This window comes from Ictidomys tridecemlineatus, chromosome 1 (assembly GCF_052094955.1).
Source record: "Ictidomys tridecemlineatus isolate mIctTri1 chromosome 1, mIctTri1.hap1, whole genome shotgun sequence".
Taxonomy (NCBI): domain Eukaryota; kingdom Metazoa; phylum Chordata; class Mammalia; order Rodentia; family Sciuridae; genus Ictidomys; species Ictidomys tridecemlineatus.
In genome coordinates this window covers 41,636,543-41,662,236 of record NC_135477.1, presented here as the reverse complement: position 1 = coordinate 41,662,236, position 25,694 = coordinate 41,636,543, and the positions used below count along the sequence as shown (strand labels likewise).

The 25,694-nt window shown below is 31.9% G+C and overlaps 1 pseudogene; it reads right to left on the bottom strand.

Moving 5' to 3' along the window:
- Nucleotides 1–6,795: 6,795 nt before the first annotated feature.
- Nucleotides 6,796–10,321, bottom strand: LOC101956901 (poly(A) polymerase alpha pseudogene; annotated as a pseudogene).
- Nucleotides 10,322–25,694: the final 15,373 nt, after the last annotated feature.

Here is a 25,694-nt window from a genome sequence, read left to right as displayed (position 1 = left end):
CATCCCTGGGATGAACCCTACTTTTTTGTGGCACACTATCTTTTGTATATACTTTTGTATTTGATTTGCCAGAATTTTTGCATTGATGTTCATTAGATATATTGGTCTGAATTTTTCTTTCTTTGATGTGTCTGTCTAGTTTTGGAATCAGGGAATGAGTTTGAAAGTGCTCCCTCTTTTTCTATTTCACAAAATAATTTAAAGAATATTGGTATTATTTCTTCTTTAAAGTTCTTGTAGAACTCAGCTGTGTATTCATCCTGTCCTGGGCTTCTCTTAGTTGGTAGCTTCTGATGGTGTCTTCTATTTCATCATGTGAAATTGATCTGTTTAAATTGTGCATATCATCCTGATTCAATTTGGGTAAATCATATGACTCTAGAAATCTGTCAATGCCTTTGATATTTTCTATTTTATTGGAATACAAGTTTTCAAAATAATTTCTAATTATCTTTTGTATTTCTGTAGTGTCTGTTATGATATTTCTTTTTTCATCACATATGTTAGTAATTTTAGTTCTCTCTGTCCTTCTCTTCTTTTTAGCATGGATAATTTTATTTATTTATGTCAATTTATATATGATTTTATTTCATATATATATCAATTTATGTATAATTTTATTTATTTATGTAAATTTTATTTATTTTTTCAAAGAAGCAACTTTTTGTTTTGTCAATTTTTTTGTTTCTTTTGTTTCAATTTCATTGATTTCAGCTTTGATTTTAATTTTTTCCTGTCTTGTACTGCTTTTGGTTTTGATTTGTTCTTCTTTTTCTAGGACTTTGAGATGTAATTTTTAGTCATTTATTTGGTTGACTCTTTCTTTTTTTAAGGAATGAACTCCATGCAATGAACTTTCCTCTTAGACTTGCTTTTATAGTGTCCCAGAGATTTGGCTATGTTGTATCTGTGCTCTCATTCAACTCTGAAAATTTTATAGTCTCCTCTTTGATGTCTTCTGCAACCCATTGTTCATTCAGTAGCATATTATTTAGTCTCCAAGTGTTGGAGTAGCTTTTATTTCTTATTTTATCATTGATTTCAAATTTCATTCCATTATGAACTGATAGAAGGCAGGCAGTATCCCTGATTTTTTATATTTGCTAAGAGTTGCTTTGTGACATAATATATGCTCTATTTTAGAGAAGGATCCATGTGCTGCTGAGAAGAAAGTGAATTTTCTCATTAAAGGATGAATTATTGTATGTATGTCAGTTAAGTTATTAATTGTATTATTGAGTTTTATTGTTTCTTCGTTCAACTTTTGTCTGGAATATCTATTCAGTCGTGAAAGAGGTATGTTATAAAGTCATCTAGAATTATTGTGTTGTGGTCTATTTGACTCTTGAACTTGGGAAGAATTTGATGAACATAGATGCTCAATTGTTTGGGGCATATATATTTATAATTGTTATGTGTTGTTGGTGTATACTTATCTTGAGCAGTATGTAGTGTCCTTCTTTATCCCTTTTGATTAACTTTAGCTTGAAGTCTACTTTATTTGATGTGAGGATGGAAACCCCTGCTTGCTTCTGCAGTCCATGGGAGTGGTATGATTTTTCTAACCTTTCACCTTCAGTCTGTGGATGTCTTTTTCTATGAGATAAGTTTCTTGGGGGCAACATATTGTTGGGTCTTCTTTTTTAATCCAATCTGCCAGTCTATGTGTTTTGATGGTGAGTTTAGTCCATTAACATTCAGGGTTATTATTGAAACATGATTTGTTCTCAGCCATTTTTTTTTTCACTTTTGGTATTTAAGGTGACTTGGTTTCTCCTTTGATTAATTTATCCTTTAGTGTAATACCTCCCTCTGATGATTTTCACTGTTGTTTTTCATTTTTCTTCATGGAATATTTTGCCAAGGATGTTCTTTAGTGCAGGTTTTCTAGTGGTAATTTTTTTTAACTTTTGCTTATCGTGGAAGGTTTTGATTTCATCATCAAATTTTTAATCCAGCTTAATTTTTCTCGATATGAGATCCCTGGTTGTTGTTCCAGGATCTATTGTCTTTGAGGGTCTGTAATTGAAAACTCTGCTGAGATACAAATTGGTCTCCATCTGTATGTGACCTGATTTCTCTCTCTTGCAGCCTTTATGATTCTATCTTTATTCAATATGCTAGGCATTTTCATTATAATGTGCCTTGGTGTAGATCATTTATAATTTTGTACATTTGCTGTCCTATAAGCCTCTTATATTTGATTTTTCTATTCTTTATATTTGGGAAATTTTCTGATATTATCTCATTGAAAATATTGAGCATTCCTTTGGTTTGAAACTCTGTGCCTTCCTCTATCCCAATAATTCTTGATCTTTTAATGCTATCTCATAATTCTTAGATGTTCTGATCATGGTTTCTCATAATATTCACTGTGTGGTAAACTTTATTTTCTAAATTATATACTTTTTCTTCATTATCTGATGTTCTGTCTTCCAAGTGATCTAATCTGTTGGTGATGCTTTCTATTGAGTTGTTTTTTATTTAAGTTGACTTGATTTTTCCTTTGATTAGTTTATTTCCTTCATTTCAAGGATTATAATTTTCTTCATTTCAAAGATTTCTGATTTTTTTTCAGAATATCTCTTTCTTGAAGTAATATTTGGCTACCTGTGTGTGTTCCCTTATCTATTTATTGATGTCATCAATGGTTGGCTGTATTTGCTCACTTATCTCTTTGTTGGAGTGATCAATTTTTGCCTGTATTTGCTCATTTAGGTCACTCTTTAATTCAGATATCCTTTTAATTATGAACCTTCTGAACTTCTTCTTTGACATTTCATCAACTGCATTGTCCATGCATTTTTATTGGTACATTATAATGCTACATAGTGCTCAGATTTATTGTAATATTCATACATGGACACAGTATAACAATAAAATGTGGCCAATATCATTCCTCAATTCTCCTTTTCCTCCCAGCCTCCTTTCTCTTGGTCTCTTTCTTCTAGTCTCCTGACCTCCCCTTGATTTTCATAAGATTCTCCCTCATCTTTCTTTTCCTTTTTCCTCTCTAGCTTCTACACATGAGAGAAAACACAGGGCCCTTGACTATCTGAGTTTGGCTTATTTTACTTAACATAATCTTCTTAAGTTCCATCTATTTTCCTATAAATAATATAAATTCATTCTTCCTTATGGCTGAATAAAACTCCGCTTTGTATATATAGCACATTTTTTGTATCTATCAATCCACTGACTGACACCTAAGTTGATTCCACAGTTTAGCTATTGTAAATGTTGCTGCTATAAACATGAATATATATGAATTACTATGGTATGTTGACTTGAATTCTTTTGGATAGATACCAAAGAGTAGTATAGCAGAGTCATATTCCACCAAAAAAGAAATCATATATAATTTGTGGTCTTCTGTGGCTGTATAGTATTTATTTAACATGTTTTTAAGTTTTATCAATGTTATAAAATGTTCAGTATTTCATCCCTGATATGGCCACATATTTCACTGTATGAATGCACCATATTTTGTTTATGCATATTTCCAGTGATGGACATTTGGTTGGTTTCCACATTTTGGCACTTGTGAATTATGCTGCTATAATATTTATGTATAAACTTGTGTGCACATATATATTTTCAATTCTCTTGACCATATGTATAGTTTTTGGAAAACTTCCATTAGGATAGTTTGACCATTTTAAACTAGGTATTTCATGTTTTTATTATTGAGCTCTAAATGTTTTCTATTCTAGAAACAAATATTTTATTAGAAACATGATTCATAAATATCTTATCCCATTCTATGATTTGTCTTTTCATGCTCTTAATGGTGTCCTTTGAAGTACATTTTTTATTTTGCTGAAGTAGAGTTTATCAGTTGTTTTTGCTTTCTGGGCATGATGTGTTACATCTGAGAATCCTTTGCCAAATCCAAAAATATGAAGATTTACCTCATGCTCTCTTCTAAGATTTTATAGTTTTATCTTTTATATTTAATCCACTGTAGTTAATTATTACATACGGCATGGTATGAGGGGATTTAACTTCATTCTTTTTTGCATGTGAACAACTAATTGTCCACAACAACATTTTTTGAAAAGATGACCTTTTGTATTCTTGATATATTTACACATATGGTTATATTTTATATAATATAAAATATTTATTATATGTTTATGTGAATATATATAATGCAATTTTATATATGTGCATATTTTTAACACAAGCTGTATGTGTGTATATGAACATTCCATTGTTTTTATTTTTCTGGGAAATTACAATTAAAATGTCTTCTTTTTCTAGTTTCTTCAGTGTTTTTACTGTAAAAGCACTCTATTAATCTGAATCTTCCACTTTGTTTTCTTGTGATGATGGTAAAGACTTGTAAATATGATTGATTTTTAATTTTCTGTTGTCTATTTTATTAACAACCAGTGTAATCTTTATTAATTTCCTTCATTTTTATTCCTTTAGGATTACTTCCCCCTTCTTTATCCACTATCTAATGTAGAAGGTAAATTTATTGATCTCTTTGTCACTAAGCATTTATAGCTATGAATCTTCCCGTAAACACTGCTTTTGCTGTATCCCATAAGTTTTGATATCATATCTCATTTTTTATTAATCTCAGAAATAATTCAAAGTTATTTTTTTAAATACATGAGGGATTCCAATAGTTAGACTGAGGAGAAGTAAAGATTAGTGACAGAGGCAGTGAGTAGCTGGGAGGTAGAAGGGTAACTGAAAATGACCTGTCTCACAGAAGTCTACAAATGCTCATCATAAAAATTTGTTGGCTTTACTTTGTCCAGATTAAGAAATAGTAAGTTTATGACCATCTGACATCCTTCATACTTCACAAAGATGGATTTTCTGCCGCTCAATTATAAAAAAAATATTTTCTTTAAAAGAAAGAAATTCATAAACTTTTGATGGAATAAAACAAAATAAATAACGGTGTAGAAAACTGATTGATTAGATGTTAATTGCTTACTAGACATGTTCTTCAAAATGTTTCTGTATGTGAAATTTACTGACAAATTTTGGTAAAATATTTAAAAATAAAAATCTTGAAGACAATGCTTTTTTGCCCACATTTAAAACTGAAAATCAATTTACTATTGACAGGAAGAGAAGTTCTGTGGAGTGTATGAATTCCTTTTATTTAAAGATCAAATGGCCATCCAAGATGGATGTCATGTTCCACAAGCATTATGTTTTAATCACCCTAAAGTTTTAATGTTGGAACCAAACTTTAATGTTCTGTGCCATGTAGTAATAGGGTCATTGGTTTCACACCATGGCTTAATACTGGCATTTTGATTTTTTGTGAAATAAGTTCCATTTTGCACATACAAGTTAAAAGGAAATTAGGGGAATGCTTACAAGCTTTTTAAATTTGTTTTGAAGACAATATATTGAAGGTAAAAATATGGAGCTTCAATAAACTCAAAGAAGTATATTTGCTGGCTAATCACTGATTAATACATGCTATAAAACAATTCTATAAATAAAATCAATATGTCACTTCTCAATCATAACCCCATTAAAAACAAGCATTTTATAATTATTTTTTCAATATCAAATGTATACCCTAGAGTTAACATTTTACTTTCATTTTATAGAGTTACTGCTACCTCTTAGGAGCCAAATTAGATGTACTCTTGTCTTTTCTCTGAAGTGTAACAGTATACCACTACACAAGAGTGTCCATTTTAATCATTAATGATAATGGAAATTCTTTAGGGAAAAAAATCAAACTCAAAATCTAAAAATATTTCTACTTTCTAATAAAAAAACACATAAAATTACAGTTAATTGCATGTATTTCAGCAATTTTCATATCCACCTCAAACATCATGCTGTTGTTTACCTATAAACTGTGTCTCTGAGAGACTGAATATCATAGATGAGATGAACAGTGAGACTTTCAGAGTTTTCTATTTTTTAAAACCCTAACTCAATTACTCACATAATGGGAAATTTATCCTTGTCAGAATTTTCTGTGGGTGCTGGAGATGATTGGGGATTCACATGAGCCAAGTGTAATAAATGCATTCTTCTCCAAACATCAAACCAGGATTCAGATTTTTTATTCCACCAAGCTCACCAATTCTAGGTATTTTTTTCTGTTGGTGCATTTGCTAAAAATAAAGTATAATGCTTGTAATTTTGAAAGACATTTGGAGCTTCAAATAGTTTGGGCTACTCTATAACATACAAAATTTCATCTGTGATAGAAAGACATTTTTTAAAATTCTCAACTGTGATCCACCATGTTGAAATGGACACATTGTATGTGAAGCTTTGTTGTGAGTAGCTGGTGTAATTATAGACATAAGATTGTACTTATTACTGGCATTTATCCTAGTGTCCCATATAGGTATAAATTTAAGATTGCATTCTTCAGGCTTTTTGAATAGCACTGGATTTGGACATTCCAATTTAGAAAATACCAAGAAAATGTTTTTGTGCAACAGTTGATGCTAGTATATTTGGATGATGCTGGCAAGTTCTTGCTACTAGTACAGCCCGGAAAATACCACCAAGGACACACACACACACACACACACACACACACACACACACACATATAACTGCATTTGGCCCATAGTTTGATAACTGTCAGAACTAACCTGAAGCTGTCAATATCTGGTACCAGAGTTAAATGTCATCAGTTACCCTACAACCATTCTTAATGGTTGCAGGGTAATTGCAACCATTGTCATTTCTCTGTTGTAACAGTATACCACTACACAAGAGTGTCCATTTTAATAATTAATGATAATGAAAATCCTTTAGGAAAAAAATCAAACTCAATATCTAAAAATATTTCTACTTTCTAATAAAGCATTGAATATCTATAATTTTTAAGTAGACTGTCATCTCACAGGTCCATGTCTTCTGGAATAATCTGCAGGGATAATCTTGTAAATAAAGTATTTATCTCTATCCCATTGAAACAGAGTTTAATAACTGGTAGAAATGCTTCTTTGACAGCTCTTAAGTCTTTTGCTTCTTCCTGTAATTTTAATTTATCATAGAATGGGGTAAAAATAAAACCACTCCAATTAAGAAGTCTTGGTGCAACACACAATATATCAATATCAGCATCTTTTGTATGTACTCCTAATCTGTAAGATCCAAAAGTAAACGTTTTTTTTTCCTCCAACATTTTCATTTACCGATCACAGAAGATTAAAAACCAGTAAACTCAGTTCACTTTTTCTTGTTTCAAAATAACTTTCTTTCACTGATCTCTCTTACTCTTTCACCAGCTTCTTTAATTTACCTCAAAATTGAAATTCTGTGCTGCAGCCCTTCCTTGTCTTAAAAAAAAAACCTCAAAGTAGTTTCTGTGTAAGAATGCAATCAGTCTCCTTGGGGCCTGCTAAACTGAAAGAAGTAATACCATAGTACTTCTGTGGCTGCTTTTTGTTGTGATCTTACCCAGTTACCCCTAACCCCTGCTTGACCCTGGGCTACCATCCTGGGTATAATTTCTTGAGGCTGAAGAGTCAGCTTTAGGTCCAAACCATTCCTGCCTTTGCTCAGGAATGGGTTTTTTCTCTTCCTTCTTTGTCTGAACCCAGTGCCTGAGCAATACCACAGCAACATTCTAACGGTATTTTAATTCATTGAAGTTTGTTTTATGTAATTAGTAAATGTTCTATCACAGAGATTGTGTACTGATTGATAGTAGATAGCCCTCTACTTTGTAATTCTTTCATTTTTTTTAAAATTCATCATTGAAACTGGCATATCAAAGCCTCAACCTCATGACTTGTCTATTCCTCCCTTCATTTCTGTTAGAATGTTCTATGGATTTGGGGTTTGTGTTATTGAGTTCATATGTGTTCATAGTTGTTTTATCTTCCTAATAGATTAAATATTTTTAAAAATAAATTTCATTGTGAAAGATGTTAAGTATACAGCAAATAAAAAAGTTACTATAGTGAAGCAAATAAACATACCCATCATTTCACATAGCTACCTTAGTGTTGTTGTTTATTTATTTTTAAGAACTAAAATTTACCAATCTAGCATGAATCCTGTATACTCTACAATTTAATTAGCTTTATCAATGTTTTTGCTTTCATGTGGATTCAAATGATTCTCTGTTGTCACTTGTTTTCAGCCTTAAAAAATCCCTTCATTTTTTTTTTTTAAGTAAGTCAGGCCTACTAGAATTCTCTTAATTTAATTCTGGGAAAATCTTCATTGTCTCTTGATTGTGAACAATAGCTTTGTTTGACACAGAGTTGTTGATTATACTTTTCTCTTTGAGCACTTTAAATATGCTGTACTGTTACTTTTGGCATGCACTGTTTCTATGGAGAAGTAAGATATTAATCTTATTGGGATTTCCTTGTAAATAAAACATGACTTTTGTTTTCAAGATTTTCTCCTTGTCTTTAATTTTCATTGTTATTTTCATTGGTTTCACTTTGGCATATCTATGGGTCTCTTTGAAGTTTATCAAGATTCCTATATTTAACTATATTATATACCATGTACACAAATTTGTTATTTCTCAATAAATTTGACAGAGTTTCAGTTATTTCTTTCAATATTTTTTGTGCTTTCTTTTCACTCCCCTGGTATTCTCATTATGTGTATGTTGGTGTGTTAGATGTTATCTATATCCCCCATGTTCCTCTCAAGTTGGCTTCATTTTCTTTATTTTTCCCTGTATCTTCAGTTTGCATAATATGTTTTAATCTATATTCAAGAATGCTAATTCTTCATTTGCTAGTTCATGTACTCTTCAGTCACTCTGGTATTTATTTTTCTTTATTCATGACATTTTTCCTATCTATTGATATTCTCTATTCAACATGACATTATAATGACACTTTATTTCTTTAATCAATCTTTCCTTTTGTTCTGTAAACACAATTTAATAGCTCTTTTGAAATGTTTTCCTATTAAAAACCAACATCTGTTCTTCAAGACAATTTCTGTTGCCTACTCTGGTGCATGGACCATGTTTTTTCAAATGTGCATGCCTCATTGTGGGTGGTTGAACATTATAAACACTATATCATAGCATCTCTGGATATTCCTCTCAACCAGGGCTTCTTGTTGTTATGTGATTTTTAAGCTTTTAGAGACTGACTGGATTCTTTTAATGAAAGTATTTCATTCCCCAGTGCTGTGTCTCTAATGTTGTTCCTTAAGGAAGTATACCCTTAGGATAGTCAAAATTTACTTAGGGTTGTGTGTTCATTAAATCCATGAATTTCCTTCCAATTTTCTACATCATAAGCTCCAACTTTTTGCCAGTTTTTTTTTAGCATTATAATGTTCTACACTTTCTGTCAAATGAAATCTCTTCTTTAAATTAGTTCTTAAAAGAACTATCTGTCTTACAGCCTGCTTCTTACTCCACCTGAGGAAAAGTCACTGACCAGGATCCTTGCCTAGGGAGTAGGTATGAGGACAATGGCACCTTTCTCTTGGAGTGGCACTCCATTCTAATAACTTAGTGGTAGGGTGTTCTTGGCTAGATTCTCTTGGCATGGAACTGTAGGAAGGCCTTTGTGGTTCCAGTATTGTCAGTGAGCCAATACCAGGAAAGAGTAGACATGGAAGTAGACTGGGCCAAAGTAACCTACCAATTATTGACCACACATTCCTGGGACTTAACCTAATAAAGGGTCAAGGTGAGAAATGCTTAAGAACAACTCATCACAGTAAGGAAATCCTCTGGTCAGGCATGGTGGCATATGCCTGTAATCCCATCAATTTTAAAGACTGAGGTAAGTTTAAAGGATCATAAGTTCAAAGCCAGCCTCAGCAACATAGTAAAGGCCTAAACAACTTAGCAAGTCACTGTTTTGAAATAAAACATTAAAAATGGCTGTGGATGTGCCTCAGTTAAGCACCTCTGGGATCAATTTCTGATGCCAAAAAAAGACCTATTTACATATATAAATATACCACAGTGTATCTCACCATCATGTACATCCATAAGAAACTGATTTTTTTTTAAAAAATGGGTCAATGGCATAAAGATCAATAGAGGGATGAGAGCAGTAGCTTGGGAGAAGGATAGACAAGGAGAGGTACTGCGGTTTGAATAAGAAATATTCCATGCTTGTATTATTATGTCAAAATGGATTACTATCATCTTAAACCAAAAAGAACCTAAAAATGGAATAACAAAAAAAGTCCTCTGATTGAGATCCATGAGTAGAAAGTGTTCTGGAAATCAATCTGGAGTTGATTTTCTGTCTTACTGAACTAGGATAGGGACGGGAAGGAGAGGTCTTGGTTCAAATGCCACAGACTCACTTTCTCCCAAATTTCCTAAATCTTCATGATTAGATGTTTCTTTGCTATTTGCCCAAAGGGCCATTTTCAGAAGCTTCTGTTTACTTCAAGATGATTTTCATCAGTTTTAGTAGGGAGTAGTCAGTAGAGCTCTTCACACTGTCGTGCAAGAAATTGATCTGTAGTCATTTATTTTTGATAGTGTTTTTATATCCTGCAATCTTACACACTGCTTTTATCACTTAAACTTTTTTATGGTTTATTTAGGATTTTTAGGGTAATATAGTTTGCTTTATTCATTGTTTATCATTATTATGTATCTAATTTTTCTTGTCTAATTGCATGGACTATTACCATTGGTAAAATGTTGAAGAATGGCGGACAGTAGATGTCTTTGCATTGTTTCTGATCATTATATAAGTAACTGCAGTGTTTGTGCATTAAGTAAGATACTGGGTTAATGATGAATATATAGCAAATTTTATCATTCCATCAGATTTTAAAAGCAAACAGTTTCCCACTGAATTTACAAAATATTAAAGACGATGGTGATTTGATGGCATTAACAATGATTTAGTGATTTAATGATTTTTTATTTATTCTATTTTGCTCAAAAATATTTTCTATGTGATGTGAATGCATTGATGTTTATTGGCATATGTTTGATAGACTTTATGTTACCTCTTGATAAGTTTTCATCATGCACTTGAGAAGAATGTATTTTCTGTTTTTGTTATGGAAAGTGTTTTGCAAATATTGGTTGATACTTTTGTTCAAGCATTCTATGTTCTCATTTATTTACTTATTTTTTTGTCTAGGAGGTATTTAGAATGTTGGCAGTATTTATATCTTATTGTATAATATTGAAATTTTCTATTTCTCCTTTCCATTTACTAGTGTTTTCCTCATGTATACTTTGTATTTATATTCATAGAGTTTTAAGATTGTTTTGTTTTGTGACAGTGAAAGGATTATGATTTATTTAAGTAAGAAGAAAAACAGCAGACAGGGAACCAAAGAGTAGGTTATCCAAGATTTAGGATTTTTATGACCACTCCTTAAGTGAATTTTTTATTATTTAAAAAATGACTAATTTTTTACTAGCAATATTTTGGCTCTGAAATTTACTTTGTCTTATATGAATGTAGCCATTCCATCAATTTTTTTATTTTTGTTGGCATAGTGTACTTTTAGCATTCATTTACATGGTGCCTGTATATTATTATATAAAAACATATATAGCAAGCTGATATTTGCCTTTTAAATTATGTGTTTAGGCCATTGATCTTTAGTGTCGTTATTGATTTAGTTTTAATTAAACATACCACATTATTACATTTTTTTTACTTTTCTGATCTACCATTGCTTCCCTTTAATTTTTTTCTGCCACATTCTATCATCTCTGTTTTTTACCACATATTCATTGTATTATCACCATTCTCTGCCACCCTAGATACAATTTTCAACATATTTCTCCTGTACTCTTTCTTATCCTCTTAACATGAAACTCTTATGTATAAGAACTTTTGCCCTGTGCACAGCCATATATCTCATCACATCATTCATTCAGCAAAATCATTATATGGCCTTCTATCACAATCATATTGGAAGTCATTGTTTACTTTAAAAAGCCATACATGATCTTGTCCCTGACTATCTCTGCAACCTCATTTTCCATAAATATTCTTATTTGTTCTGCTTCAACCACACTTTCATCTTTCTCATCTACAAAAATGTAAATCCTTTATTTCAAGTTTTTACATCCATAATTCCTTCTGCCTTTCCCCAGATGTTTTTCTTGCTTACTCTCTTATTTTGTTTATATATTTTCTCAGATGTCTTTTCTTCAAGAAATCTTTCTCTGATTATGCTTTCCAAGCTACTTTGCCCCAATTTATATTCCATCTTCCATTTAGTTTAGAAAAACAATATTTATCTCAAGCTGACCTCAAATTATGTAGTTATTTATTATCTCTTTCCCCTACCAGAAAGTTAGATTTTATGGGGTATATATTTCATCTCTTTTATTTATTTTAACATCCCCTAGAACTATAGGAGTATCTAGCAAAAACTTATCATTCAAAATGTGTTCATTAAATGAATAAATAAGTGAATGTAGAGTTTTACTACATAACTGGCAAGATAGCTGCATACAGGTCAAATAGGTCAAATAGATCTAAGTCAACAACCTTAATGTGATCATCATGTCTGTTTTTTAACATGCCAAGTCTGTGATAGTGCATTTTTCCCATCAGCTATCCATCCCATGAACTCATTATTTCTAAGTTGTGATTGATAAATCCTATATTAGTTTTCCTCCTCCTACCCTAAAGGATTGATCATATATATTATGCTAAAAGAATAGAGACTTTCATATTGATTATTCATACTCTCTCTCTCTCTCTCTCTCTCTCTCTCTCTCTCACACACACACACACACACACACACATACGACCTATCCTTTGTATTTCCTCTCTCTTTAATGATTTACTTTATCTCCTTATGCATTTTATTGAATATAGATTTATGCTAGAGTAGTATTTTTACCCAAAATCAATGAATATATATTATTTTTATTTATTTTCACTCTTAAGATGGAACCCATCAGAAAATTTTTCTCAGATATTCAATTGCAGGGATGTTTTCTGTACATTTCAATTACTTAGTCACTGATCCAGCAGCCAGGTAACTGAGCAGTCTCAGCAGGTAAACCACATCTCAGAATGTTTACTTATTTTGCTTAGAGAATCCTCTACAGGAAATACAAGATTTTGATATTTCATTTTCTGTTTATTCTGGCTATTTGCCATCACCCCACGTGAAGCGTGGATATATTATAGATCCTTCCTATAATTACTTGAATTTCTGCATAATATATCTCTCATTAATGTTGAGCCACCAAGGACAGTTGACACTCTAATTAGATGATACAGAGAGGAAAACTTAAGTGAAATGTACCACATTTGTGAGACCTCTTTTTCCTTTCATAGCTTTCATAGGAGAGACAATTGTAATATAGTATTTAAGACATGGATTTGGTAGTCAGATTGTCCAGTTTTATCATTTATAACTTCTGTGAACCTGGTCAGTTTAGGTAATCTCTCTGTATCTTCCTCATTTGCAGAAAGGAATATAAAAGTACTAGTATTTATATATACTATACAAGGAGAAAGTCATGGAAGAACAATAAACCACCCCTCTTTTTAACCTTATACTTTGAGACGGTGCCTCATACCAGCTATTATTCTAGTGTTTTGTAAATAAAAGAATTTAATCTTCTAACCAATCATATGGGGTAGATATAAATTAAACATTTGAACAAAATATTTAACATTTTTTATATATTATATAATATTTAAAAAGAACCAAATGTTAGTCCTAATATAATAATTATTTGTGCCTCAGATTTACTACCTAATGAAAGTGGGTAGAGGGACTAGTCCATGTAGTCAAGCAATCACCCAGATGCCCTTTATATAGAACAGGATTTTTTGATATTAGCATAATTGACATTATAGGCTGGATAAATCTTTACTGGGGGCAGCTGTCCCGGGCATTATACGATCTTCATGATCATCCCAAACTTCTCCAACTAGAGTTTAGAAGCATCATACCATTTTTGACAAAACTTTCTCTAGATATTGCCAAATGTTCCCAGTCATGGAGATAATTACCCACCTGTGTACCATTGATCACATATAGTCTCTTCAAGAAAAAAAAAAATCCTCAATTTTCTTAATATATTTGATTCTTTACCTTGTTTTATTGCATTTTAAAGCTTTTCTAAATTGGAAATTATTTTGTTTGGTCAGGCCACTCCCATGGTCTAATATTTCACGATACATGAGTTTCAACGTTTTAGAAAACAACGCAAGAAAACAAAGGCATTTCATAATTGGATATTATCACACACACAGACTATTAGACAATTATATATGAAGTTGTCGGGGTGGTAAAGTTTTTAGAGATATCAAACTGTCATACTTCAGACTTTAATTAAAAAATACCAAAATTAAATAGGACTAAAGTATTAACACTAGTACTTACAATGGTTGAAATTGACATCACTGACCTAGAAATAATACAAAGAAGGTTTCATAGATATAATGTGACATGATTAAAAGAATATTAAAAGAGTGACTGAACTGAAATTCAGTTACTAAAAATCAATAATCGAAGATGGCAGAGGAAGCTCAAACTAGAGCAATATCTGATACAGAAATATGGTAAGCCAGGAATGGATGTATTTGGAGTCCACTTTTACAAGAAAGAAAAAAAAATCGAATAAAATATACATGCTGAGAGATGGCATTTCTATTTTAACTATGGAAATAGTTCCCTAGAAGAGGAATGAACAGGAGAAAACATATTCATTGTACTGTTTTTCAAATGAAAGGTAATGATAGATTTGTGGGAAGTTTATCAGGAGTGGTCATCTCATACCTTATATAGTGAAAGACAGTTTTGTTCTTATAAATCTATTTTGGCTCAAATGGATGTTTTTATAAAATATATAAATTATTAAAATTGAAATAAATCCTTGTTTCTAAAGTTTATTCAAAATAAAAAATATATTGTCAAATTATAATGTTTTAAATGCATTTTCTAGTTTCTACATTGATGATATATATGTATGCCACCAATGATGTTTTGGATTGGCATGGGTTTCTAGGCTGAACTATTTTAGAAAAACATTAGTTTTGGTGATATTCACCCAAAGTGTGGTTTACAGCATTTGGCTAAGTTCTATTTAATATTTACAGGGTGAAGTTATTTCTGAACTCTTAAATGAATATTTTTACAGAAAATCCAGACAACAAGCCAACTAAAATTTTAGTAAAGCATTTTCTCTCATTATAGAATCAGATAGAACTAAAAGACATTTAATAATCAAAGTCACTGGACCAGGAATCATAGGAGAATCTTGGAAAGCAATGCCTCCTTGACCTATTCATTTTAGAATACAAAAAAATCATATTTATTTCCTTCAAATTATGGAAATATTATAATCTAAGAATAGCTATCAGTGAAAGTGGACTTTAAATTCTTAAATATATGTTAGGATTGAAAGAGAGGACATCACTATACACTTTGCAAATGTTGAAGTATAATAAGAAAACAAACCAGTCAACCCTAAGAAACATTTCAACAACTTCAATGAAAAGAACCATTTCTTGGAAACCAAAACTACCTCCACTCATCCATGATAGAATAAATAAATGGAACCATCCCCCAACTCTTAAAGAAATTGAATTTTCAGTAAAACTATTTCAAATAGTTTTAATAAAACTATTATTTCTTATGAGCCAGTAAAATTTGTCTTGCCCATAAGAAATAATATAATTTATGAAACATTTTCTAGAAAACAGAAGATAAAATATTTCCTAACTCATTTATGAGGCTAGGATTACTTATAGCAAAATCAGGCAAAAACTGTTTAAGAAAAATTAATTCTATCAAAAAAGACCAAGCAGAGATTATTCTGGGAATCTAAGACTCATTCTATATTTGAAAACCAATCAATATATTTGGCCACAATAATGGTTTAAAGAAGGAAAAAAACCCTGCAATCATGCTATTGTCTCAGAAAAAAAAAAATTGGTAGATTCAATGCCCAATCAATAAAATTACTAGCAAACTAGGAAGAAAGGACAACTTACTTAACCAGAAGAAAAGGGTATCTAAAATAATCTAAAGCTAATATCATACTTAATGATGAAAATAGAATATTCTGATCCTAAGACATGGAACAAAAGCAAGGGTGCCACTCTCCATACTCCAATTCAGTGTTGTATTGGGAAGTGGAACCAGTACAATTATGGAAAGGAACAAAACTAACATATGGATCAAAAAAATCTGTATTTGCAAAGAGAATAATTGCACTAAGAAGCGAGTTTAGCAATGCAAAGAGAACACATAAAAATTCATCAAGCTTATGTATATTAGCAATAAAAAATTACAAATGGAATCTAAGAAAAAATATAGTTGGCAACAGTGCTAAAAAAGACAATTATTTAGATGTAAATCTACTGAAACATGTATAGGATTTATAATATATTTGTAAGACTTTTTTATTGATTTTATTCCTTTTTTAAATACATGACAACAGTGGAATGCATTACTAAGATTTTTTTTAAAAGACAAATAAATGAAGTGATACACTATGTTCATCATTTGAAAGATAATATAGTATATACACTAATTCTCCTCAGGTGTATCTGTGTATTCAACAAAGATCAATCAAAATAGAAGCAGAATAGTTTGCAGACATGGAAAACATGATTTGTATAGAAAAACAAAATAACTAAAGTACCCAAAAAATTTTTGAAAAAATGAGTAAAGTTGAAGAACTCACATTTATTATAAGGCTGCAGTAATCAAGATAGCATGATTTGGGCGAGGGGGGGCTGGGATATGGCTGAAGTGGTAGCATGCTTGCCTGGCATGCCCGCAGGGTGCTGGGTTTGATCCTCAGGGCCTCATAAAAATAAAATAAAGATGTGTGTCCACCGAAAACTAAAAAAATAAATATTAAAAAAATTCTCTCTCTCTCTCTCTCTCTCTCTCTCTCTCTCTCTCTCTCTCTCTCTTTTAAAAAATAGCATGATTTTAGTGATATGAAAGACACATGAATTAATAGAATAGTTATGAAACATTTTATGAAACATTTTCTAGAAAACAGAAGATTTAGATTTTTTTTTACATTTTCTAGAAAACAGAAGATAATAGAATAGAATATAAATTACAAAAACAAACTCACACAAAAATGGCTAATTTTTTATAAAGTTTCAAAGACAATTGGGTGACATCAGCTTTCTTTTTGAGAAATGTCATTGTAAACTTGGCATCTGCATGCAAGAAGCAAAAAAAAAACAATAGATAAGCATCTCCCTCTTTATAAAATATTAACTCAAAATGGATCTGAATATAAGTGCAAAGCACAAAACTACAAAAGTCATACAAGAAAACAGAATAAAAGCTTTGTGAGTTAGGATTAAGCCAAGAACTATCAGACATGACACCAAATGAATAACCCATAAAGAGTGATAAATTTGATTTCACTGGCATTTCACAACAGACACATGTTAAGAAAATGAAAAACCTAGGCTGCAGACTGAAGGAAAATATTTTTAAATCATATGTCTGATAAAGAATCTGTTTTCAGTTTATTCATATATATGTATGTGTATATACACATGCACATCTGATGAATGTCAATATTTAATATTTAAATAAATATTTCAGATATAAAGGACTGTTAAAATGCAATAGTAAGAAAACAATAAATAAAAATTTGGTCACAAAGTTGAAAAGTTTAGAAATATCTCAATAGTTATCAAAATTTGTTCATCATCCAATAGTCCTTCAATGGTTTAAAGGATAAATGAACTTGGCACAGCCATATAGTAGAACACTATTCAACAATAAACACAATGAAAAATTGATAAACTCAACCACTGGGATGAATCCTGCTAAAGTTTTCATGTACATCTGTTGTATGTTGAAATTTAATTTTGGGGTTATCCAGAAGTGTGGCCTTTTGAGATGTGAGTAAGTCACCAGGGCTTTATCCTCATGAAAGGATCAGTGCCTTACAAAAGAGTCAGAGGAGACAAGCTTTCACCCTTTTTGCCTTTCTTACCAGCTGCCATGTGGAATCATAGCATTCTTCCTCTCAGGAGGATGCAGCCACAAAGTGTGCATGCAGAAGAAGAGAACAGCCCTCTCTAGACACATCCTGGCAGTGCCTTGAAGTTTGACTTTCTATCCTCCAAAACAATGAAAATTGAATTTCTATCATGATAAGTTATTCACTCCCAGGTATTTTGTTACAGCAATACTAAGGGACTCGGGGAAAAAAAAAATCTCAAATGCATTATTTTACTGAGTGAAAGAAACCAATATGAAAAGGATATACCCAGTATGATTCCATTTCTATAACTTTTTTCTTTTTTTTTGAAAAACAAAATACAGATAAGTGTTTACCAGAAGTTTGGGGAAGATCCATTTAAAAGGATTCTCACAAGATATAGGTTTGTTTTTTTGTTTTTGTTTTTTGTTTTTTTTTGAGAGAGAGAAATTTTTTAATATATTTTTTTTATTTTTTAGTTTTCGGTGGAGATACATCTTTATTTTTATGTGGTACCAGCACCTTGTGCATGCCAGGCAAGCACGTTTCTGCTTGCGCCACATCCACAGCCCAAGATATAGTTTTTTTTTAATATTTATTTTTTAGGTGTAGATGGACACAGCACAATGTCTTTATTTATTTATTTATTTTTTTATGTGGTGCTGAGGATCAAACTCAGGTCCCGCCCGTGCTAGGCGAGCGCTCTGCCGCTGAGCCACAATCCCAGCCCCAAGATATAGTTGTGAGTGATGGAAAAATTCTATTCTAATTGTACTGGATGTTGCATATATATACAAATATGGTAAAACTTATACCACCCATATTTGCCAAAAAAATAAATGAAAGAAAAAGTTAATTTTGGGGTATGTTACTATGAAAAACAATAAAATTTAATAATGAACCTTTATTATTAAGGCTGTTGTGTTACATAAAATCTAACTCTGGTAAGGAAAAATTGTGACAAAGGTATTTAGTTTATCCTACTAGGAAACTATTACATAGTTGAAATATGTGACTCCCAATATCATTTGACATATTTAGATACAGGTCAATATTGAGATTCCTGAAGAAGTCTTGAAAGGATAACAGCACATATAATTTTTGATGATTTTGAGCATATTTTAAAGACCCAGAAGACCTTTGACAAATATTTGCTATTTAATGCCCAAGGAGATATCAGTTGTGAGTTTAGTGTATCCTTGGAGGTAATGAACAAACCTTATATGTTATCCTGGGCAGTAATGAATGGAGCTGAAATCTTGTGTTAGATAATGCCAATGAATGCCATGGAGATAATTTATTATTTAATTAACATCGTTTGTTCACACTTTACCTAAAGCCATCTTATTGGGTGGAAATTTTTTACATCTTCGGAAGGACTCTAATGTTGAGGATTTAAAGTTTTGATGGGAAAAGCAGAATTTTGGTCAGGTTGACCTTTTGGCTTCCTCAAACCATATTTCATATTTATTTTACATAATAAATACTGACCTTTTTGATAGTGTACAATCAAGCTCATCTAGACACATCTTATTAAAAGGATCAGAATTTAACACAGCAGGATTTCACTTCCAAATTACATGCTGCCTGATTGCTAATTGGTCCCAAATGTTAGTCAGCAACTTTTTAAAATTGAAAACTCTATGCCAACTTTAAAAATAAAATGCAGTCAACATTTTTAAAGCCCTTATTTTAGAACATTTTATTTAAAATGTTCTGACTATATGCCAATTGAAAGCAATAAGAAGTGCCTATTGTTTTTAAGAAACATTATTTCATTACTATTATAATATTAACATGTATTCATTAATTTATATAAAATAATTCAAACAGAAAACTACAGAGAAAAAAGAACTTCATGCAAACAACCAAAATACACACATGATGGTATATGCATATATCCATTTAGAGAGGATACTAGAAGGATTACACAAGCACTCTTCACAAAAGACCAAAACCCAGTTTAATCCAAGACTTGGTTCAAGTGATTTTACCAGACACACAAGCTTCCTTCTTGTATCAGATAGGCCCCTCATAAAATCTAAAAATGCTAACAATAAAAATAGGTAAGATAGAATTCAACAATATGAGTAATGACTCAGAGAATGTCAAAACAGTTCTTTCAACCATTAAAAAGGTGATAAATGGGTTTGGGGTAGTGGCTCAGTGGTAGAGCACTTGCCTAGCATGCCTGAGGCACCGGGTTAGATCCCCTGCACCACATATAAATAAACAAATAAAATAAAGGTATTATGTCCATCTACAACTAATATATATTTTTTTTAAAAGATAATGAAGGAATTTTACATATAAAATTACATTTTAAAATACTATAGCTTAGAAGAATTAAACTTAAAAAAGCCATAATATCAAAAATCAGCTAAAATGTAATAAATTGAATAGTCCTATAACTATTAGAGCAATTGAATTTTTAATTAAAAGCTCTAAAAAAAGAAAATCTCCATGTCAAGATAATTTCAAAGGATAATTTTACTAGACATTTTAGGAAAGAAATTAGCACTAATTTTACACAACCTTTTCTAAACAAAGAAGAAAGATTACTTTGCAACTCATTTCATGAGGCCAGCATTATCTTAACACCAAAATTAAAACCAGCTTCTCTTATTAACTTAAAAACGAAACCCCTCCAAAATTTTAACAAATTGAATATAATAACCTATAAAACATTAATATACTATAAATACATTGGATCATTTATTCCAAGAATGCAAGGCTATCTCTATATTCAATAATGTACTTCACCATTACAACAAGGCACAGTAAGTCAGGTATGGTGGCACATGCCTATAATCCTGATGACTCTGGAGGTTGAGACAATGGGATTGCAAATTAGGAACCAGCCTCATCAATTTAGCAAGTCCCTGTCCCCTGTCTCAAAATAAAAACTTTTTAGAAAAGGAGGATGTAGTTCAAAAGTAGAGTGCTCTTGGGTTCAGATCCCAGTACCAAAAATAAACAAATTAATAAAAGGTGTTGTTGATACCCACCCCGCACCACACACTTTCCCACACTTCTTTTCCCACACAGGGCCAAATAAAAGAAGTCTCATTGTCACACTAACTGAAGCAGCAAAAATATTTCATCAAATTCTACACTTATTTAAAAACTTATACTAGAATAAAGAGAAACAATACTGAAAGACACAAGTGCATTCCTTTATGATTAGGAACAGTTATAGATATCTTTCCTCACCAACCTTTTTTGCACAGTATTAGCAATTCTAAACATAACAACAGGATATAATCAATAAAATGTATAGAAATTTAAAAGGGAGAATAAAAATCTCTCTCAGTATAAAATATGATTGTCTATATAGGAAACCCAAGATAGCTACAAAAATAAAAATCACTTAGGCTCAAGTAGTGAGCAAAATAAGGTCACAGGACATGTGAGGTACTATTTGTAGATACAATTAACAAACAAGTATAAACAGAAATCAAAACCACAATGCAATTTACAGGTTTAATTCTGTATGATAAAAATTTTTAAATGCTGATAAAAGAATTCAAATATCTATATATTTAGATACCACATTCATGAAATGGAAGACTCAACATAATGAAGATGTCACTTTTTCCTAAATCAATCTATTAATTACTTACAAAAAAATCATGTTTGTTGTAGACATAGGTAAGTTTAAAATATATATATATATATATTGGAAGGCAAAGTCCAATGTGAGCAAAAATAATTGTAATTCTAAAAAATTTTCATCATTGTGACCAAAATACTTGACATGAACAACTTACAGGAGAAAAGATTTACTTTGGCTCCCAACGTCAGAGGTTTCAGTCCAGGATGAGCTGGTTTCATTGCTTTGGGCCTGAGGTGAGGACAAACATGGTTGAAGGACCTAGCAGATGAAAGCTGCTCAGCACACAGCAACAAAGAAGTGTGGGAAAGTGGGTGGTGGGGGTGGGTATCAACAACAAGGTACGGTTCACAGGGGCATGCCCCTATGTACCCATTTCCTTCAACTAGATCCCACCACCCACCTTCCACAACTTCCACCGCTTCTCAGTATTTCATTCAGCTATCAATGCATAAACTCTCATGATCCAATCACTTCTCAAAAGCCCCACCTCTGAACAGTTTTGAGTTGTAGAACGTATCTTTAACACATGAGCCCTTGGGAAACATTCCAGATCCAAAATATAATGGGTGCTAAGCAAAACTGGAACTTAGATTAAAATGTGAAAACTAGGGCTGGGGTTGTGACTCAGAGGTAGAGTACTCGCCTAGCACAGGCGAGGTCCTGGGTTCGATCCTCAGCACCACATAAAAATAAATAAATAAAACAAAGGTATTGTGTACGACTATATAAGTATATATATTAAAAATGTGAAACCTAAAACTATAAAATTTCTAGGGAAAGTACAAAGTGAAAATAATTTGGACCTAGGACTTACCAAAAAGTTGTTATTTTTGATATCAAAAGCAAGATCTGTGCTATAGCTTGGATAGTCAGCTTTTCATTACTATAACCAAAATACCTAACAAGAACAAGTTGGAGGAGGAAAGTTTATTTGGGGCTCCTTCAGTCCATGGGCAGCTGTTGCTCTGGGACCAAGGAGAAGCAGACTATCATGGCAAAGGGCCAGCAGGGGAAAGATGCTCAGGTCACTCTGCTGGGAAGTAGAGTGAGTCAGAAGCCAGAGACAAGATGTGATCATCAAGGGCATGTCCTGGGTGTCCTACTTCCTCCAGCCACATTCACCTTTATAGTCATCACCCAGTAATCCCTTCAAAGTATTAATTCAGCAAATGGATTAATATGCTGATGAGGTTTCAGCTCTCATTGTAGCCTAAAAGCCCCACCTCTGAACATTGCTGCCTTTGGGATCATGCTTTCAAAACCTGAGCTTCTAGTGGGACATTTCTAGATTCAAACCATAACAGCTATAAAATGTCCCCCAACAGTCTCTGTGCTAAAGTTCTTGTCCTTGGGCCATGTGGCATTATTGGGAGTGGTAGAACCTTTAAGAGGTAGAGCCTAGGGTTGGGATATAACTCAATGGTAGAGTGGTTCCCCAGAGAGTGCAAGGTCCTGGGTTCAATACATAGTAACACACATACACACAAGAAAAAAGAAAAAGAGAAAGAAAAGAATAAAAAGAGAGAGAAAAGATAAAACAAAAGGTGGGGCCTAGTGAAAGATCTTGGGTCATTGGGGTTTTGACCTTGCCCTTGCAGGGGATCATGGGTCACCGATCTCTTCCTCTTTCTCTTTCTTATCTGCCCTGGGGTAAGCAGTGCTGCATGCTTCTGTCATGTTATGCTGCCTTGCCCTTGGCCTTGAAGCAATGGAGCTAACCAACCATGGACTGAAACCTCCCAAACTGTGAGTCATAATAAATCTTTTCTCTTTTAATATTACTTATCTTAGATGTTTTGTTAGAGTGAGAAGGTAGATTAACATAATCCATTAGTAAAAAAATTGCTAAATTAGAACTTATCTACATTAAAAACTTGCTCTGAGAGAATACTGAAAGATAAGCTGCATGTTAGAGGAAATATTTCCGAATGACATATCTGACAAAAATGTTATATTTAAATTATATAGATTACTCTTAAAAGTCCACACTCAAACAAGGAAAAAGACAAAACCATCCAAACAGAAATAGGCAAATGACTTGCACAGATAGTTTACTGAAGAATATATGGCAAATAAGTTTTTTTTGAAAATTCAATATTTTTAGCAATTATAGAAATACAAATAATAATCACAATATTAGTCAAAACCTATCAAAATGACTAAAATAAAAAAGTAATAATGTAATAAACAATAAACAGAATCACACACACACACTTTCTGTTTATGGGAAGAAAAAGGAAAAAGAAGAAAAGAAAGCATCAAATAATAGCTTCACTCATAAATTACAAAAAGAAGAAAACTAATTAGTTTTCATAAAGAAATTATATTAGCTATATTCTGCTTGATCCAACACAAATGCTGTGCATTGCTATTTTACATTTTTATTCATATATTTCATGCATAATTTATTACATTTTCCTCTTTATGACATCTTTGCATGCTATGTCAAATATTATCATTTTAAAGTGCATTTTTCTGTCTTGAGTAGATAGAAATGCAATTTATATTGTATGAAACTTGTAACCTGCAATTAAAAAACATATTCTTTCATTTAAAACAAATAGTAATAATGCCAAATGCTGGTGAGGACTTTAAGCAAGCACACATTCCTTTCCTTCCAATAACTGCTTCAAGTGAAATTTCATGTAGGTAACTTGGACTCAAATAGGTAAAAAGGTCTTTTTAAAAAATTTTTTCCCATAATTTTTTGGGAAATTATATTTGTACATAATAGTGAGCTTTGTTGTTATGTTTTTGTACATTCACACAATGTAACAATATAATTTGGTCTATCTCATTCGTGTTCTTTGGATCTTCTAAGTACAGGATCATATCATCTGCAGTGATAATTTGACTTACTCCTTTCTTCTTTTTAATCTCTTTTATTTTCTTCTCTTGCCTAATTGTTTTGGCTAGAATTTCTAGCCCCATATTAAACAGGAATGGTGAGAGTGGACATTTTTGTCTTATCCAAGATTTTAAAGGTAGTGCTTTTAATTTTTCTCTATTTACTAGGAGGTTTGGTTTTTTTTGTTTTGTTTTTTATATACAGCTTTTATCACATTGAAGTAGGTTACTTCTAGCCCTAGATTCTTCAGTGTTTTTATCATGAATGGGTGCTGAATTTTGTCAAAGATCTTCTTTGCATCTATGGAGATGATTAAGTGATTTTTGTCTTTAATTATGTGATGAATTACAGTTACTGATTTGTGTATATTAAACCAACTTTCCATCTCTAGAATAAAACCAACTTGGTTGCAGTGTGTGATCACCTTCATATGTTGTTGAACACTATTTGGTAATATTTTATTAAGGATTTTGTATCTATGTGATTAGGGGTATTTGTACATAGTTTTCTTTCCTTGATGTGCTCTGATCTGGTTTTGGTATGAATGTGATACTGATTTCACAGAATGAATTTGGAAGTGTTACATCCCTTTTTATTTCATGGAATAATTTGAGGAGTATTGGCATTAGTTCTTTTTTTAAAGTTTGGTAGAATTCAGCTGATAATCATCTGGTCCTGGGCTTTTCTTTGTTAGAAGGCTTTTTATTACCGCTCCTATCTCATTGCTAGTTATTAGTCTATTTAAGTTTTCTACATCCTCTTGATTAAGTTTTGGCGTATCATATTCTTCTGAATGTTCAACACTGGCCACTTTGTCTTCCAGCTCTGAGGTTCTGTCTTCAGCATGGTTTGCTCTATTAGACTTTCACTTGAATTTTGATTACTGTGTCTTTCATTTTCAAGATTTGTTTGGTTATTCCTCAGTATTTCTATTTCCTTATTGAATTTTTTATTCATATCCTGTACTGACTTCCTGAATTTAGTTGTTTCTCTGCGTTCTCTTGGAATTCATTTATCATTTGTATAATAATTCTTTTAAATGTTTTATCTCCTGTTTCATTCACTTCAATATCTTTGGGGTTAGTTTCTGGTGAATTATAAAATTATGAGCTGTTGTATTACCTTGCTTTTTCATATTTCTTGTGTTTATTTGTTGAGTTTTATGCAACTGTTGGGAAGTATTTCTCTTCTGCTTTAATGTCTGGTCCTTTGTAGGGCACAGTCTTCACTTCTCAAAATATCCTAGAGTTATCTAGATTGAGACCACGCCCCCCTGCATGTGTGGTATCCACAGCTTTTGTGTTAACTCTCAGTTTTTGCTTAGTAGTGGTTGTCCATAGTTGGGATCTAGTTGCCCACCCCTA